General features: G+C 33.3%; 1 long non-coding RNA gene across 1 annotated transcript; it reads left to right on the top strand.

The window, feature by feature from the left end:
- The first annotated feature begins 3,186 nt into the window (after positions 1–3,186).
- Positions 3,187–11,926, top strand: LOC131181678 (uncharacterized). The gene is made up of 3 exons (XR_009150176.1): positions 3,187–3,843; positions 11,048–11,111; positions 11,721–11,926. It is a non-coding gene; the product is annotated as an uncharacterized LOC131181678 (long non-coding RNA).
- The last annotated feature ends 4,512 nt before the right edge of the window (positions 11,927–16,438 follow it).

Genomic DNA, 16,438 nt, shown 5'->3' with positions numbered 1-16,438 from the left:
TAATTTAGATCTTGGAGGATATGCTACGGGCTTGTGTGATTGAGTTTGAGGGCAGTTGGGATACACACTTGCCTTTGATTGAGTTTTCTTACAACAATAGCTATCAATCGAGCATTGGGATGCCTCCATATGAAGCTTTGCATGGCAGAAAATGTAGAACCCCGTTGTGTTGGGATGACGTGGGTGAAAGAAAGATGATTGGACCCGAAATTTTTCAGCAAACTGAAGAGAAGATCAGAGTAATCAGAGATCGACTTAAGACTGCATCAGACCGTCAAAAATCCTACATTGATTTGAAAAGAAGAGATATTGAGTATGCAATGGGTGAGAAAGTTTTCCTCAAAGTTTCTCCTTGGAAGAGAATTATGAGATTCGACAGAAAGAGGAAACTAAGTCCTCGTTTCATTGGGCCATATGAGATTCTGGAAAGAGTGGGTCCTTTGGCATATCGGTTGGCATTAACTCCAGAGTTGGAGAAGATACATAACGTCTTCCATGTGTCTATGTTGAGGAGGTACCGATCAGACCTATCTCATGTACTACCAGTGGAAGAAATTGAAGTGAATCCAGACCTTACATATGAAGAGGAACCCATAGAGATTCGGGCTTATGATGTGAAGCAGCTACGGAATAAGCAGATACCGTTGGTAAAAGTGCTGTGGAACCATCATTCGGGCCAGGAGGCTACTTGGGAACGAGAGGAGGACATGAGGAGACAACACCCACAGCTGTTCAGAGATTAATACCAGGTAAAATTTCGAGACGAAATTTATCTAAGAGGGGGAGAATTGTAACACCGCTATTTATATAGCCTAGTATATTTTACTGTTCCGGTGACTGTTGTCGGTTCGGACAATTAAGAGGATTAGAACCACACTTAAGACAACTAAATAAGCTATAAACATAAATAATTAGTAAATGCCAATTAGTTAAGTATGAATAAGAAAAATAGAACATAAGAAGTTAAACGAGCTGAGAGTTACAGCGATGGGTGACCTTCTCGGGAACGACTGTGAAGTCGTTTTAAATTCAAATTTCGAACCGTAAAATGTGATGCTGCGGTCCTTAGGACCATTACGAACAGTGGAAAAAAGAAAATCACGAAAAAGAACTGTTAAGCCAGTCAAATAATTAGGTCAGGGAGCCGAAAGAAATACTGAATTATTTGCAAACTGGGATGAATCGACGAGGGGCAATTTGGTCAATTTACCCCGAGAGCTGACTCCTGACCTAACTATTGAATAAAATCGAAGAAAAGAAAATTTCAGAATCGAGAATTAAATTAAAGAACTAATAGAAAAATAAATAGAAAAAAAGGGAAAATGGAAAAGTCAAAAGGTGATGACATCATGCATGACCTCATGCATGATGCCATAAAAATAAGAATTTGTGAATTTAATTAATTGGATTTTTGGGTCTTCCATAAGTAAATAAAAGAAAAGAAAAGAAAAAAAAATTATTGTCTTCCTTACCCCAAACTTGCCGCCTCATCCTCTCTCTCTCCTTCACCATTGCAAACTCCATTAAAGCTTGTCTTCAAGCTTTGAAACCCTTACCAAGTACCAACTTCTCCCATAATTATTCCATAAAACCTTATTTCCTTCCCTTGAGAAAGAAATTTAGCAAGAAAGAAAGAAGAGAAGAGGAGAAAAATTGAAGATTGAAATCTATAAATTGAGGTAAGTGCAATTTCAAGTTTAGACTCTTATTGAATTCATGAATTTAAGTTTGTGTGTGATGAAATTGCCTTAAAAATAAAGGAAATCATGCTTAAATAAGGGAAGAGAGAATGTGGCAGCCATGGAACCTTAAGGTTTTGATGGTATTTAGTTAGGTTAAACATGAAATCTTGGTGAATAGATGTTATATATGTGAATTGTATATTTAGATTACATAAATTGTGAAGATTTGACAAACTTAAGGTTTTGGACATTGGGGTTTAGAGACAAAAAATGTGAAAAACTTATAAATTGTTCCTTTGACCTAATTTAAAGTGTGAAATGGCCATTTGTGACCTAATTAAGTGTGTTAGAAGTGTTGGAATTCAAGTCAAATTCGGAGGGAGTGTGGTCATGCTGCTGCAGCATGACTAAGTCAACTTTGAAGGACCAAAAATGAAATTTTACAAGTTCAATTGATATGAGACCAATTGGGGATGAAAATAGGCACTAAATGACATAATTTTCATTTAGGAAGCATACTCAAAAAGTGACTAAAATCTAGTGAACAAATTGACCAAAGTTGAAAAATTGCAGGCTGCCCTGCACAAACTGACCAAATGAACAGTGTTAGTTCATTTGGTCATAACTCGAGCTAGGCATGTCAAAATGACCTGAAATTTTATCAGTGGTTAGATGAGATATAGATATAAAACTTTCATGAAGAACATAAACCCAAATTATGCCATTAACCCAATCAAATTACTGAGCAAAGTTGAATCACTGAACCTGCAGAACTGTAGATTTACCATATGAACAGTAAAGTTTCAATGGCTATAACTCTCTCTAGAAAACTCCGATTTAGGTGATTCTTAAACTGATGGAAACCTAAGACATAGTAGAACATTTCACATGAAGAAAATTAGACCAAATTATGGACTTAACTTGATCAAATTGCTGAACGAAGTTGGATCAATAATCTGCAGAACTAAATTCTATGGCATGAACAGTAACCGTAATTTGGATATAACTTGAGCTACAAAACTCCAATTGGAGTGATTCAAAAAGGAGAATAAACTTAAGACAATAGGGAACATTTTATATGAAGGAAGTTTTACCAAATTCCAACAGAAAAGTGACCAATGGGACAGTGCAACCTTAGACACCAAAAACTAAAAATTGACAATTTTGCCTAAAAGACTTAAGGGTTGAGAAAATGACCAAAACCAACAAGTTTAGTGACCAAAATGTGGTATGTGGGTGAAGTTAGAATTCCCATACCTATTAAGCCTTAGAAAGTCAACAATTTGACTTGAATAGTGTAGTGAATAGTAACCCGAAACACAAAAATTTCAAGAACGTCGAATTTAGCACATTAGAGCTAGGTAAAAGTGAAGTTAAATTTATTTTTGGATTTATGCTAAGTTATGGTACTGAAACACTGTGAAACTGTGTGTTTCAGCTGAAAAAGACTTGGAAGCTCGGAAAGACTGAGTCAAGGCCTAGAGGCGACTCACGTCAGGTTTGTGCACAATAAACTTTATTTGAGCATTTTGTCATTGAAAAATTGATTTAGTGTGATTAATGAAAATTTGAAGTTAATTATGAATTGTGTTGCCATCTTGTGAATGAAATTGTGACTTTAGAAATTTATTGGATTTCTCATGAATCATTTGAATAAAATGTTTGAAATTGATTTTTAATTTACACTTAGCATGACAGTATCTTATTATTCCTCCTCCATTTATGGGGTGAGATCGGTTATCTTTCCTCCCTCTCTGGTTTACCAGTTGAGGTTGTGGATCTGATGAGTACTCATTAGCTAGCTAGTCACCTCCCTCATTGATTTCGATTAGTGGGGTTGTAGATTGCTTTGTCGTGGTGTACAACACGGCATTGATCGAAAATTTTGTGTCATTGCTTAAGTTGTGTATGATGTGGCAACACTGTGTTTCTTAAATTATTTGACTAAATTATGTTATTATGAGTTTTGATAATTTGAGAAATATTTAAATTGTGTTTTGTCAACGAATGATTTATGTATTGTATTTTAAATTTTTATTGTGCACAACTGAGTATTTTTATACTCAGTGATAGTTTAATTTACTATCGCAAATAAGAGTAAGGAGAAAGCAGCAGAGTGAGCTGCGGGATTGACAAGAACTTCTTGATCCCTTTTATACAGGTATTGTTTTATACCCTTGTAATTATTTTGATGTAAATACTGTAATGTCATAAGTATCAATGTAAAGTGAGCAGTTGTATAATAAATTATAATAAAATTATTTTTGAATTTTATATCTGTAAATTTAATTTGTGCATACAACGTTGATGGAATTATTTGAAATGGTTTGTTTTCAAAATTTTGAGTTGACTTAAAATTATTTGGTGGTTGAAAGTTGTGTAAAATTATTGGAAGTGTTTTTCACAGGTATTTGAAGAACTGCTTTCTCAAAATACATATAGAACTCTGTCAAAATTTTTATAAAATTTGCGGAAAAAAAAATGGATAAAATTTTTACTAGTATTTAAGCTTTGAATAAATGATTTTAATTCCTACCAAAATGCTCACCACTTCCAAAATGAAAGAAAATAGTTTTAAAATCCCTTGTAGGGTGCTTAATGAGTTATCGGTAGGTGAAGTTCAGTAGTTCATTAAGTAATCTACGGGATCATGTTATGCCTTACAGAGGGGTAAGGTGTTACAATAACACAATTTGATCATATAACTAAATAACACAGTTTTGTCAATCAATTACACAATTTGATCAAATAACTGAATAACATGGTTTTGCCAATCAATAACACAATTTGATCAAATAACTGAATAACACAGTGTTACCAATTGAAAACACAATTTAGGCCATGACACAATTTTTCTACACATGCCGTGTTGTACACCATGATAAGATACACTCACCCCAATAATCGAAATCAATGAGGGAGGAAGCTAGCTAAATAATGAGTAATCATCCACACTCACCTCAGATTGACATGTCAAAGAGGGAGGAATTTAATCACACTCACCCCACAAATGGAGGAGGAACATAGTAATATTGTCATGCCAAGTGTGAATCAAAATAATTCCAAATCACAATATTTAAATATTTCATACAAACCACAAATCATATTTTATCTCAAATTTTCCATTTGCAAAGTAGGCAACACAATAATTTCCAAATAAAATTCCCAAGTCAAAACAATAAAAAATTATTCATAACTCAATTCTCCAAATAAATTTTATGGTAAAAGCAGTGAATATAAAAAGTATTATGCACAGATACAATTTAAAACTATAATGTTCAAATAAATTTTTAAGTAGAAAATAAGAAATCAAAATTATTGTGTACAAACACAATTTAAAACAATAACATACAAATAATCATAGTTTATTTCAATTGAAAAATTCAAAAGAAATAACTATTGTGCACAAACCTCTGATATATGCCTCTTGGCCCTGACTCAGTGTTCCTTATGCTTCTCAATATCATTTTCAACTGAAACACACAATTTAAAGTGTTTCACTACTCAATGAATTTGTTTCTAACAATGAAATCCAATATTTAAATTCTCTTGGTACTATTCCCTTCAATTCATTTCATTAGTCAACCTATAATATTGACCCTTGATGCACTCTAAGTGAGTCGATTCTAATGTTACCAATATGTCACAATTAATAGCCTTTTAGTGTTGGTACATGTTACCAAATTCATATTGAAGTATATTGCATTTTATTGCAATTTGCTGGATTTCGGTATACTAATTTGACCTAGCCGGATGACCTAGTTCCCTCAGTTTTTAGGTTTCGGTCCAAACTACAAACTTGTAGGTCTATGTCTTATTGCACGTGGGGCAAAATTTCAGGTCATTCTGAGATGTGTAGACCAAGTTATGGTCAATTTATCAATGCTGGACAGAATGTACCAAAATGGTAACTTTAGGTCATTTTTATGTCACTTTTGGTTTGGCCAGTTTTAGTACCCGAACTTGTGCAAGCTATTTGACTTGCTTATGATCATTTCTGCAAGTTGGCGTCTTAATAAGAATTGTAGATATATGTCTAAACTATTCATGGTAAAAATGTCAGGTCAATTGGACCTATTTTGAGTGAGTTATGGCCAAAACACCAACTGCTGCCCAAATAGTCAATTTTCAGGCTTTCAAAGCACTAATCTGGATTTGGTCATTTTTCAAGTCATCTTCTAGGCAGAATTTTGGTAAGCTTCCTCCATGAAAGTTGGCACATTTTGTGCCTAGTTTCACCTCCAATTGGTCTCATACCAATTGGAGCCACACACTTAAGGTTCTAAGCCAAAAAATACATTGCCCTATTACACATTGTTCATCACTCATCAATTACACATCCTATGCTTACCAAGTTAACTCTTCCATGTCATTTCTGTTTTGTACCTTACCATTAACACATTTAACAACACATTTTTGATCATTTTGGTAGCTTATAACCATTCTCAATATGCACACTATAACCCAAAATTTTCCAAGTCCAATTAAAACAATTAAACACATGAATGCACCTCATTTACATGTCTAAATTCAAACCTTTATACACACATAAATGCTGCCATCCATAACAACATAATTCAACAATATAATTCCATAAACCAAACCATGAAACAACACATTTTGATCTTCTTCATAAGGCTGCCACAAGTTTACACATACCCATCAATTTCCACTTTCACTTTTCAAGCTTACAATTCAAACCTTACACATGGAATTCAACTTCAATACAATTAAACATTTAAATCATCATTCAAACCACTATTTACATGCAAGAATAAGCTGTTCTTATTGAGGTTCCATGGCTGCCAAAATGTACATTTCCACTAATTCATCAAACTTCAAAAATTCTTCCACAAATCAACTACCCACAACATCCACTCAAAGTCTAATGAAGAAAAGGAGAGGAAATGAGCACTTACTTAATTTGAAGCTTGTTAAAAACTCATCAAAACCATTCCTTCTTGCTGCCAATCTCTTTACCAAGTTGTGTAGGCAAGCTTTAATGAAGAAGTTGAGGTGAAATGAGGGCTTGAATGGAGGTGCATGGTGATTGTTCATGTTTCGGCCATGGAGTTTCCATGGAGTTCCATTCGGCAATTGTTTTGAGAGGTTGAAGATGAATTCATCTTCTATCCCAAATGGCTTTTACATATGTCCACTTAAAGGTTTATTTTTTCCCATAGTGCTCCACTAATCATCCTAAGCATTATAATAATCAACTTTAGTTAATTTCAATTACATCCCTTAGATTTCCTTCATTTATTCTATGTAATTGACTTCTAATTTTTAAGGCATTTCCTAAGTGCAATATCATTTATTGTTAATGGACATTTAGGTCAAAAGGCAACTCGGGGGTGTCAATTGACCACAATGTCCCTATTCGAGTTGCATTCCCAATTTTTCGGTAACACCGAGTTTTATTGTTTTCTCGATTTCTCATTTTTCTTTGTACTAATTAATTAATTTTTCTTTGATATTTCTAATGACATTTATACTTCAATAGATGTTTATTTAAGTCTAAAAAATATTTTCCAGGGTTCCCTGCAGTCCAGGGCTAGTCAATAGTCCTCGCCGTAACTTTTCGGTGCAGTCACCCATCGCTACGGTTTTTGGCTCATTTAACTTGGTTACATTTCTTTGCTATTAATTTTTCTTTGTTTTTCTTGTCTTTTATTTTCTTGTATTTCATTATTCTATGTCTTCTCACTAATATTTAAATATAGTTCTAGGCATTCTAGCTGTCCGGACAGACACTGGTCACCAGAGCAGTAGAACGCACTACCGAACATAGGGGTGTTACAATTCTCCCCCCCCCTTAAAATAAATTTCGTCCGCGAAATTTTACCCAATAGCCATCTTACAATAGTTATACGTTTATTTTCTCCTTTCTATATGATCGTATAATCTTCTTTCCCTCGAATTTGTATAAGACTTTTAGCAATCTAATACAACATTTAATTTATTTGTATAACACCAATCTTCTCTTGCTATTTGTCACACCCTACTCTCCTGTAAGATGTAACATGATCCCGTAGTACACCTAATGAATTATCGTACCCATTAGATATACCACAAGGGATTTGAAAACAATTTTTGTGAAATTTAAATATCGATTAAAATCTAGTATTATAAAAATTTTTTCAAAATTTCGGCAAAGTGCCGGCTGTATTTTGAGAAAACAGTTCTTCAATCCTGCAAAAGAAAATGCTCCCAATATGTTTTCTTAAATACAACTCCAATAACTTCATTTCAATTCACAATTCAATTCTCAATAAACAATCAATTCATTTTCAAACTAATCTCATCATAAAGAAACATTTCATTGATTACAAGACTCAAAATTTATATTACAAAACTATTCAAGTAAATGAAATCTCAAATTTACATTTACAATAATTTATATTTAATTACATACCAAAATGTTTTAAAAGAGTTTTTATATAATTGCTCAAATAATTTACATACATATTATTACATGTATACATCAAAACCCGTGTACATAGGTATACCTGAGGCTGATCTGAATGTCTCTTCAAAGAAACTTACTCAATTTCTCTATGCTCTTTTCACCTGCGACAGCATACAAAGCTATCGCTGAGTGGTGAACTCAGTGGTGCACAACTATAACTTAAAACATAGTACAATATATCTTAACAAAAATTACAGCAAATAATTTGAAAATCTGGATATTCATCAAATTCCAAAACTCAAAATATTTATTGCCAATAATATGAATCATTTGTACAAAATGACTTTGATCACGAAGTTCAATTTATCAAATCATAACTAACCATTTAAGGTAATTCCAACAAAATCAATTATACATAAATCATAATTGAAATCACAATTCTTTATTATTAAAAAACATTCTGTATCTCAAAAACCATTATGTATCTCACTAACTATGCAAGACTAATCTGCAAGGGCCATCTTCGGGGTGATTCTAACTCCCTATGGTCGAGGAGGTCAAATCAGATTCGAACTCCCTATGGTCGGGGAGGTCGAATCATCGTGTACAGTACACATCACAATAATGAATCTTCCGCAAGGGCCATAACATAAAACTTAGATCTAACCTCTAATAAGAGGAGAATCTAAGCCTGTGCATATACCATGATAATCAAAATACAACAAACTCCATTATCTTCTCAACAAATGAGAGAGACGAGTAATAACCTAGTCAAGCATCTATTGTAACACCCTCATTTGTATAGCCTGGTATATTTCACTATTCCGGTGACCGGGGTCGGTCCGGACAATTAAGGAGATTAGAACCACACTTAAGACAACTAGAAAAGCCATAAACACAAATAATTAGTAATTGCCAATTGGTTAAGTATAAATAAGAAGAACATAACATAAGAAGTTAAACGAGTCGAGAGTCACAGCGATGGGCGACCTTCTCGGGAACGACTGCGAAGTCAATTTAAACTCAAATTTCGAATCGTAAAATGTGACACTGCGGTCCTTAGGACCCTTATGAACACAGTGGAAAAGAGAAAATCACAAAAAAGAACTGTTAAGCCAGTCAAATAATCAGGTCAGAGAGCCGGAAGAAATATTGGATTATTTGCAAACCGGGTTGAACCGGCAAGGGGCAATTTGGTCAATTGACCCCGAGAGATGACTCCTGACCTAACTGTCAATTAAAATCGGAGAAAAAAAAATTTCGTAATCGAGAATTAAATTAAAGAGCTAATAGAAAAATAAATACAAAAAAAAAAAGAAAATGAAAATGTTAAAAAGGTGATGACATCATGCATGATGCCATAAAAATAATAATTAATATATTTAATTAATTGGAATTTATGGTCTTCCATAAGATAAAAAGAAAAGAAAAGAAAAGAAAAGAAAAGAAAAGATAAAAAGTCTTCTTCCTTATCAAGTTGCCACCGCACTCTCCTTCCCATCCCCATGAAAAGTCCTCCATTGAAGCTTGCTCTCAAGCTTACAATCCTTCATTAAACCTTAATCACTTCCATAAAAACCTCATTAGAGCTTGTTTTAGTCACTTGAGAAGAAGCTTGGTCATCAAAGAAAGAAGAAAAGAAGAGGGAAATTAGAGAATTCAAATTCAAGTGAGGTAAGCACATCAATTTGAAAGTTTGAGATTTATTTGTTATGTTTTTAGCTTGAATTACTGGTAAATAAACTTAAAATGAAATGAAACAAATTGTTGAGGGACTAAGTTGAAATTCGGCCAGCATGAAGAGAGGGGGGGGGGGTGATTTGCATGATTTGAATGGTTTGAATGGGTATAGGAACTTTAATTAGTTGAATGGTTAGGATTAAAGACTTTGAAAGTAGCAAAATGCATGAGTTTGTGAATTAGGGTTTTGAACATTAGGGTTTAGAGACAAAAATGTGAGAAAGTGGTAAATGATGTCTTTGACCTAATGTGAAGTGAAAAATGGTCATTTGTGACCAAATGAAGTGTGTTGGAATGGTGGGAGTTAAGGCCAAATTCGGATGAAGTATGGTCATGCTGTTAGCAGCATGACCAAATTTCCTTTGAGGGACTAAAAATGAAATTTTACGAGTCCAATTGGTATGAAACTAATTGGGGATGAAAATAGACACTAAATGACACAATTTTCATTTAGGAAGCATGCACAAAAAGTGACCAAAACCGAGTGAACAAATTGACCAAAGTTGAAAAATCACAGTCTGCCTCTGTACAAACTGACTAAATGAACAGTATTCGTTCATTTGGCCATAACTTGAGCTAGGCAGGTCAAAATGACCTGAAATTTTACCAGTGGTTAGATGAGATATAGACCTAAAACTTTCATGAAGAATACCAACCCAAATTATGTCATTAACCAAGTTATTTGGCCACCCCAAGTTGGTGACCTAAAACTGCAAGCACAAAAAAATTACCCAGAATTCTGGGTTGTGTCCAATCCGGCAGCCATGGTTCAAATGGCTATAACTTGAGCTACAAAACTCTAATTGGAGTGATTCAAAAATGAGAATAAACTTAAGACAATAGGGAACATTTTCTGTGAAGGAAGTTTTACCAAATTCCAACAGTAAAATGACTAATGGAAAAGTGCAACCTTAAACACCAAAACTGAAAATTTATCGAATTTTGCCTAAAGGACTTAAGTTTTGAGAAAATGACCAAAACCAATAAGTTTGGTTACTAAAATGTGGTATGTGGGTGAAGTTAGAATTTCCATACCTATTAAGCCTTGGAAAGTCAACAATTTGACTTGAATAGTGTAGTGAATAGTAACCCCGAAACACAAAATTTCAAGAACGTCGATTTTAGTAGATATAAGCTAGGTAAAAGTGAAGTTAAATTTATTTTTGGATTTATGCTAACTTATGGTACTGAAACACTGTAAAATTGTGTGTTTCAGTTGAAAAGAATACCGGGAAAGAACCCGAGGAACCGAGTCAAGGCCAAGAGGCGACTCGCTTGAGGTTTGCGCACAACATCACTATGCTTTAAAATTCATTGATAAAGTGAATGAAATATGCATTTTACTTTTGCTTTGAATTGTTGAAAGTTTATTGTGACCTTATTTATGATGTTTTGATTTAAATTGTGAAAGTTATTGTGTATATTTGAAATGACAATGTTTAGCAAATTGTTAAGATAAGTTTTAAAACTACAGTGTCATGACCATATATTTGAACACCTCACTAGCATGACTAGTGGGGGTAATTAGTTTCGAATTTTGATTCCTTCTCTGGAGAAGTGTTGAGGTTTTCCAGTAGAAGAGGATGTGAATGGATATCCATATATTTGAGCTAGCTAGCCTTGTGATGTGATTTCTCTTTAGCCTCTGGCTATTGAGATTCTATTTGTTTCGAATGGCATGATCTAACTGTGGGTTTTATGAAATGTGATTTGATACTTTAAAACGAAATTGTTTGGGATTAAAATCTCATAATGCATGATTTGTATTTACTTTTCATTTTCAGTCAAATTTTCGAATAAATGTGATTTAAGTTCTGCATAAAGATTATTTTAGTATGTTGTACACCACTGAGTCCTAGTACTCAGCGATAGCTTTTTTGCTGTTGCAGATATAGAGACTAGAGGAGCAGCAGATTAAGCTGCTGAGGATTGAGGATTTATCAGCTTGAAGTTATCGGGTATAATTTATACCCTGCCTGTAAATATTTATTTTGATGTATGTATTGCGCATAAATGTACGGACATGTAAATCGGTCTTGAGCAGTTTGTACAAAATTTGTATAAAGTTGTAATAAAATTTAGTGGAATTTTCATACTGTAGAATTTGGTATGATGTATATATATATATATATATATATATATATATATATATATATATATATATATATATAGTTTGTTATCTTTAATGAATGGAAATGTTTTATTTTAATTTGAATGAGATTGATAGATATCATTTTACTGATGATTGAACTTTGGAAATTGAGAAATGTTGACTGATGAATTTGAGATTTGAGAAATTGTTGAGATTGATTGTGAAATTGAAGTAGTGGTTGAGAAAATTTTTGGAAGCGCTTTTTACAAATATTTGAAGAACTATTTTCTCAAAATATAAACGGAACTCTGTCAAAATTTTTATAAAATTTGTGGAAAAATAAAATGGGCCAAAAGTTTTAACTAGTTTTTAATTTCAATTAAATGTTTTAAACACCTATTAGGAAACGCTCACCACTTAACAAAAGTAAGAAAATTGTTTTAAAATCCCTTGTAGAGTACTTAATGAGTTATTAGTAGGTGAAGTTTGGTAGTTCATTAGGTATTCTACGGGATCATGTTATGCCTTATAGAGGGGTAAGGTGTGACATCTATAGTGAGATATAAAACAATATCACAATCCTTTTAGTGAGCATAAATCACAATACAATTCGATTCAAAGTCAATTCCAATATCCAATAATTTTTATGCTCATCACAATTCAAATCATAAATTTGTATTTTTCCATGCAAATTGCTCATCACAATTCAAAACATGTTCTATCACAATTTTTCAAAACATAATTTATTCAATCCACAACAATGCTTTTCACAAAGCTAAATTCATACATACTATAACAATTTCAAAAATTATAGAATTAAATCCAATGTTTGTTAAACATAATACATAAGAAAAATATGTCATTTAGTCATATGAAATATTCAGAACAAAATCAGTTAAAAACTAGTTGTGCACAAACCTCTGATAACTGTCTCTTGGCTCTGACTCAGTGTTTTCTTCCCTTTCCCTAAGTCTTTTCTAACTGAAACATACAATTTGAAGTGTTTCAGTACTCATTTAAACTGTCTCTAACGATAATGCTTAATAATTAACTTATTAAATTCTATTATTTTCTTAGTCAACCTAAGATGTTGACCCTCGATGCAGTCTAGGTGAATTAGGTTTTAATGTTATCAATATGTCACATTTGTAGCCTTTTAGGGTTGGTACAATTTACCCAATTCATTTCCATGTATATTGCATTTTATTGCAATTTGTCGGATTTCGGTATACTAATTTGACCTAGCCGGATGACCTAGTTCCCTTGATTTTTGGGTTTCGGTCAAAACTACAAACTTGTAGATCTATGTCTTATTGCATGCGGGGCAAAATTTCAGGTCATTCTAAGTTATGTAGACCAAGTTATGGTCATTTTACTATTGCTGGTCAAAATGTATCAAAATGGTCAATTTAGGTCACTTTTAGGTCAATTTTGATTCGGCCAGTTTTTGGACCTGAAATTGTGCAAGCTATTTGACTTGATTAAGGTCATTTCTGGGCTTTGGTGTCTTCATAAGACTTGTAGATATATGTCTAAGCTATTCATGGTAAAAATTTCAGGTCAATTGGACTTGTTTTGAGCAAGTTATGGCCAAAACACTAACTACTGCCCAAATGGTCAATTTTCAGGCCTTAAATGCACTAATCCGGATTTGGTCATTTTTCAAGTTACCTTCCAAGCAGAATTTTGGTAAGCTTCCTTCATGAAAGTTGGCACTTTTTATGCCTAGTTTCACCTCATACCAATTTTAGCCATACTCTTAAGGTTCTAAGCCAAAATACACACTGCCCTACTGCACATTGTCCATCACTCATCAAATGATACATTTAACACTTACCAAATTACACATTCATGCCAATTCTGGTTTGTACCATAACCTAAACATATTTTACTTCACATTGTTGGTCATTTTGGCAGCTTATAATGACACTCAATATGCACCTTATAGTACAGAATTTACCAAGTTTAAATTACAACAATTTAATCACATAACCTAGCTCATTTACATGTCCAAACTCAAACCCTTATACACATACACAAGCTGCCATAACAAGTACCATAATTCAACAATAATATTCCATAAACCAAACCATGAAATAATATATTTTGGTTCACAATTCAAGCTGCCAATTCATTGTCACACCCTACCCCTCTGTAAGGCATAACATGATCCCGTAGTATACCTAATGAATTACCAACTTCGTCTACTGATAACCTATTAAATACACTATAAGGGATTTTAAATCTTTTCTTACTTCTTTTTACAGTGGTGAGCACTATTTATAGGTGTTAAAGACTTTTTTGAACTTAAGTGAAAGAGCTAACACATTTGCATTATTAGTAATTTCTATAAAAATTTTGGCAGAGTGCCCTCTATATTTTGAATAAAACAGTTCTTCAAAAAAACCTGTAAAAAGCATTTCAAATATATTTCTCAATCTCAAACTCCAACATAATTCAACACAATATGTTTCTCAACTCAAATCCATAATAATTTTTCAAAGACTGAGATAAAAGAAATACAGTACAAATTTTACAAATCAAAATAACTCATAATTTATTTTTACAACTTCAATGTAAAATTTTAAATTATAACTGCTCAAAACCAAGAACACTATATACATACAGTGAACATACATTACAATACAAAATGCAAAATGTGGTATACTTAATATACCCGATGATCTCTCAGTGTTGCCCTAGTAGCCTAGTCTGCTGCTCTGTCCGTCTGTCTACCTGCAACAGCAATGAAAAGCTATCGCTGAGACAATGTCTCAGTGGTGCACAACATTAACCAAATACAACTTTAAATCACAAATCATAAGTCATATAAATAGTGGATACTTAAACCATAGTTAAATTCAAGACAATGAATGTCATAAAGAATTTGAACTCCATTTCACAATATCACAATAAATCTCAATAGTCAAAATATGGTTAAATTCAAAAGACAGTGAATGTCAATAAGAATTTAAACTCCATTTTATAAATTATCAAAGCTCATAATAACACAATTTAGTCAAATAATTTAAGAACACAGTATTGCCAATTCATACACAACTTAAGCCATGACACAAATTTTTGATCAATGCCGCGTTGTACACCACGACAAAGCAATCTACAACCCCACTAATCAAAATCAATGAGGGAGGTGGCTAGCTAGCTAATGAGTACTCATCCGATCTACAACCTCAACTGGTAAACCAGAGAGGGAGGAAAATAAATGATCTCAACCCCATAAATGGAGGAGGAATAATGTGATACTGTCATGCTAAGTGTGAACACAAAATCAATTCCAAACATTTTATTCAAATGATTCGTGAGAAATCCAATAAATTTTCAAAGTCATAATTTCATTCATAAGATGGCAACACAATTCATAATTAACTTCAAATTTCCATAAATCACACTAAATCAATTTTTTAATGACAAAAGGCTCAAATAAGGTTTATTGTGCACAAACCTCTGATAACTGTCTCCTGGCCTTGACTCAGTGCTTCCTTCCCTTTCCCTGAGTCTTTGCTAACTGAGAAACACAATTTGAAGTGTTTCAGTACTCATTTAAACTGTCTCTAACAATAATGCTAGATAATTAATTCACTGAATTCTATTATTTGCTTCGTCAACCTAATATGTTGACCTTCGATGCATTCTAGGTAAATTAGGTTTTAATGTTACTAATGTGTCACATTTGTAGCCTTTTAGGGTTGGTACATGTTACCCAATTCATTTCCATGTATATTGCATTTTATTATAATCTGATGGATTCCGGGATACTAGTTTGATCTAGCCGGACGACCTAGTTCCCTCAGTTTTCGGGTTTCGATGAAAACTACAAACTTGTAGATCTATGTCTTATTGCACGCGGGGAAAAATTTCAGATCATTCTGAGTTTACTAGATCAAGTTATGGTCATTTTACTATTGCTGGTCAAAATGCATCAAAATTGGTCACTTTAGGTCATTTTAGGTCATTTTAGGTTCAGCCAGTTTTTGGACCCGAACTTGTGCAAGCTTTTTGACTTGCTTATGGTCATTTCTGGGCTTTGGTGTCTTCATAAGACTTGTAGATATATGTCTTAGCTATTCATGGTTAAAATTTCAGGTCAATTGGACCTGTTTTGAGTGAGTTATGGCCAAAATACTAACTGCTGCCCAAATGGTCAATTTTCAGGCCTTAATTGCACTAATCCGGATTTGGTCATTTTTCAAGTTACCTTACAAGCAGAATTTTGGTAAGCTTCCTTCATGAAAGTTGGCACTTTTTGTGCCTAGTTTCACCTCCAATTGGTCTCATACCAATTGGAGCCACACACTTGAGGTTCTAGGCCCATAACACAAACTGCCCTATTGCATTTTATTCATTACTCATCAAAGAACACTTTTAACACTTACCAAATGACATATTCATGCCAATTCTAGTTTGTACCATAACCTAAATACATTTCACAACATATTGTTGGTCATTTTGGCATCTTACAATCACACTCAATATGCACCATATAGTACAGAATTT

The sequence above is a fragment of the Hevea brasiliensis genome, chromosome 7 (genome assembly GCF_030052815.1).
Source record: "Hevea brasiliensis isolate MT/VB/25A 57/8 chromosome 7, ASM3005281v1, whole genome shotgun sequence".
Taxonomy (NCBI): Eukaryota; Viridiplantae; Streptophyta; class Magnoliopsida; order Malpighiales; family Euphorbiaceae; genus Hevea; species Hevea brasiliensis.
Note: the sequence above shows the minus strand (reverse complement) of the source record. Positions and strands in the feature narration are given on the sequence as shown.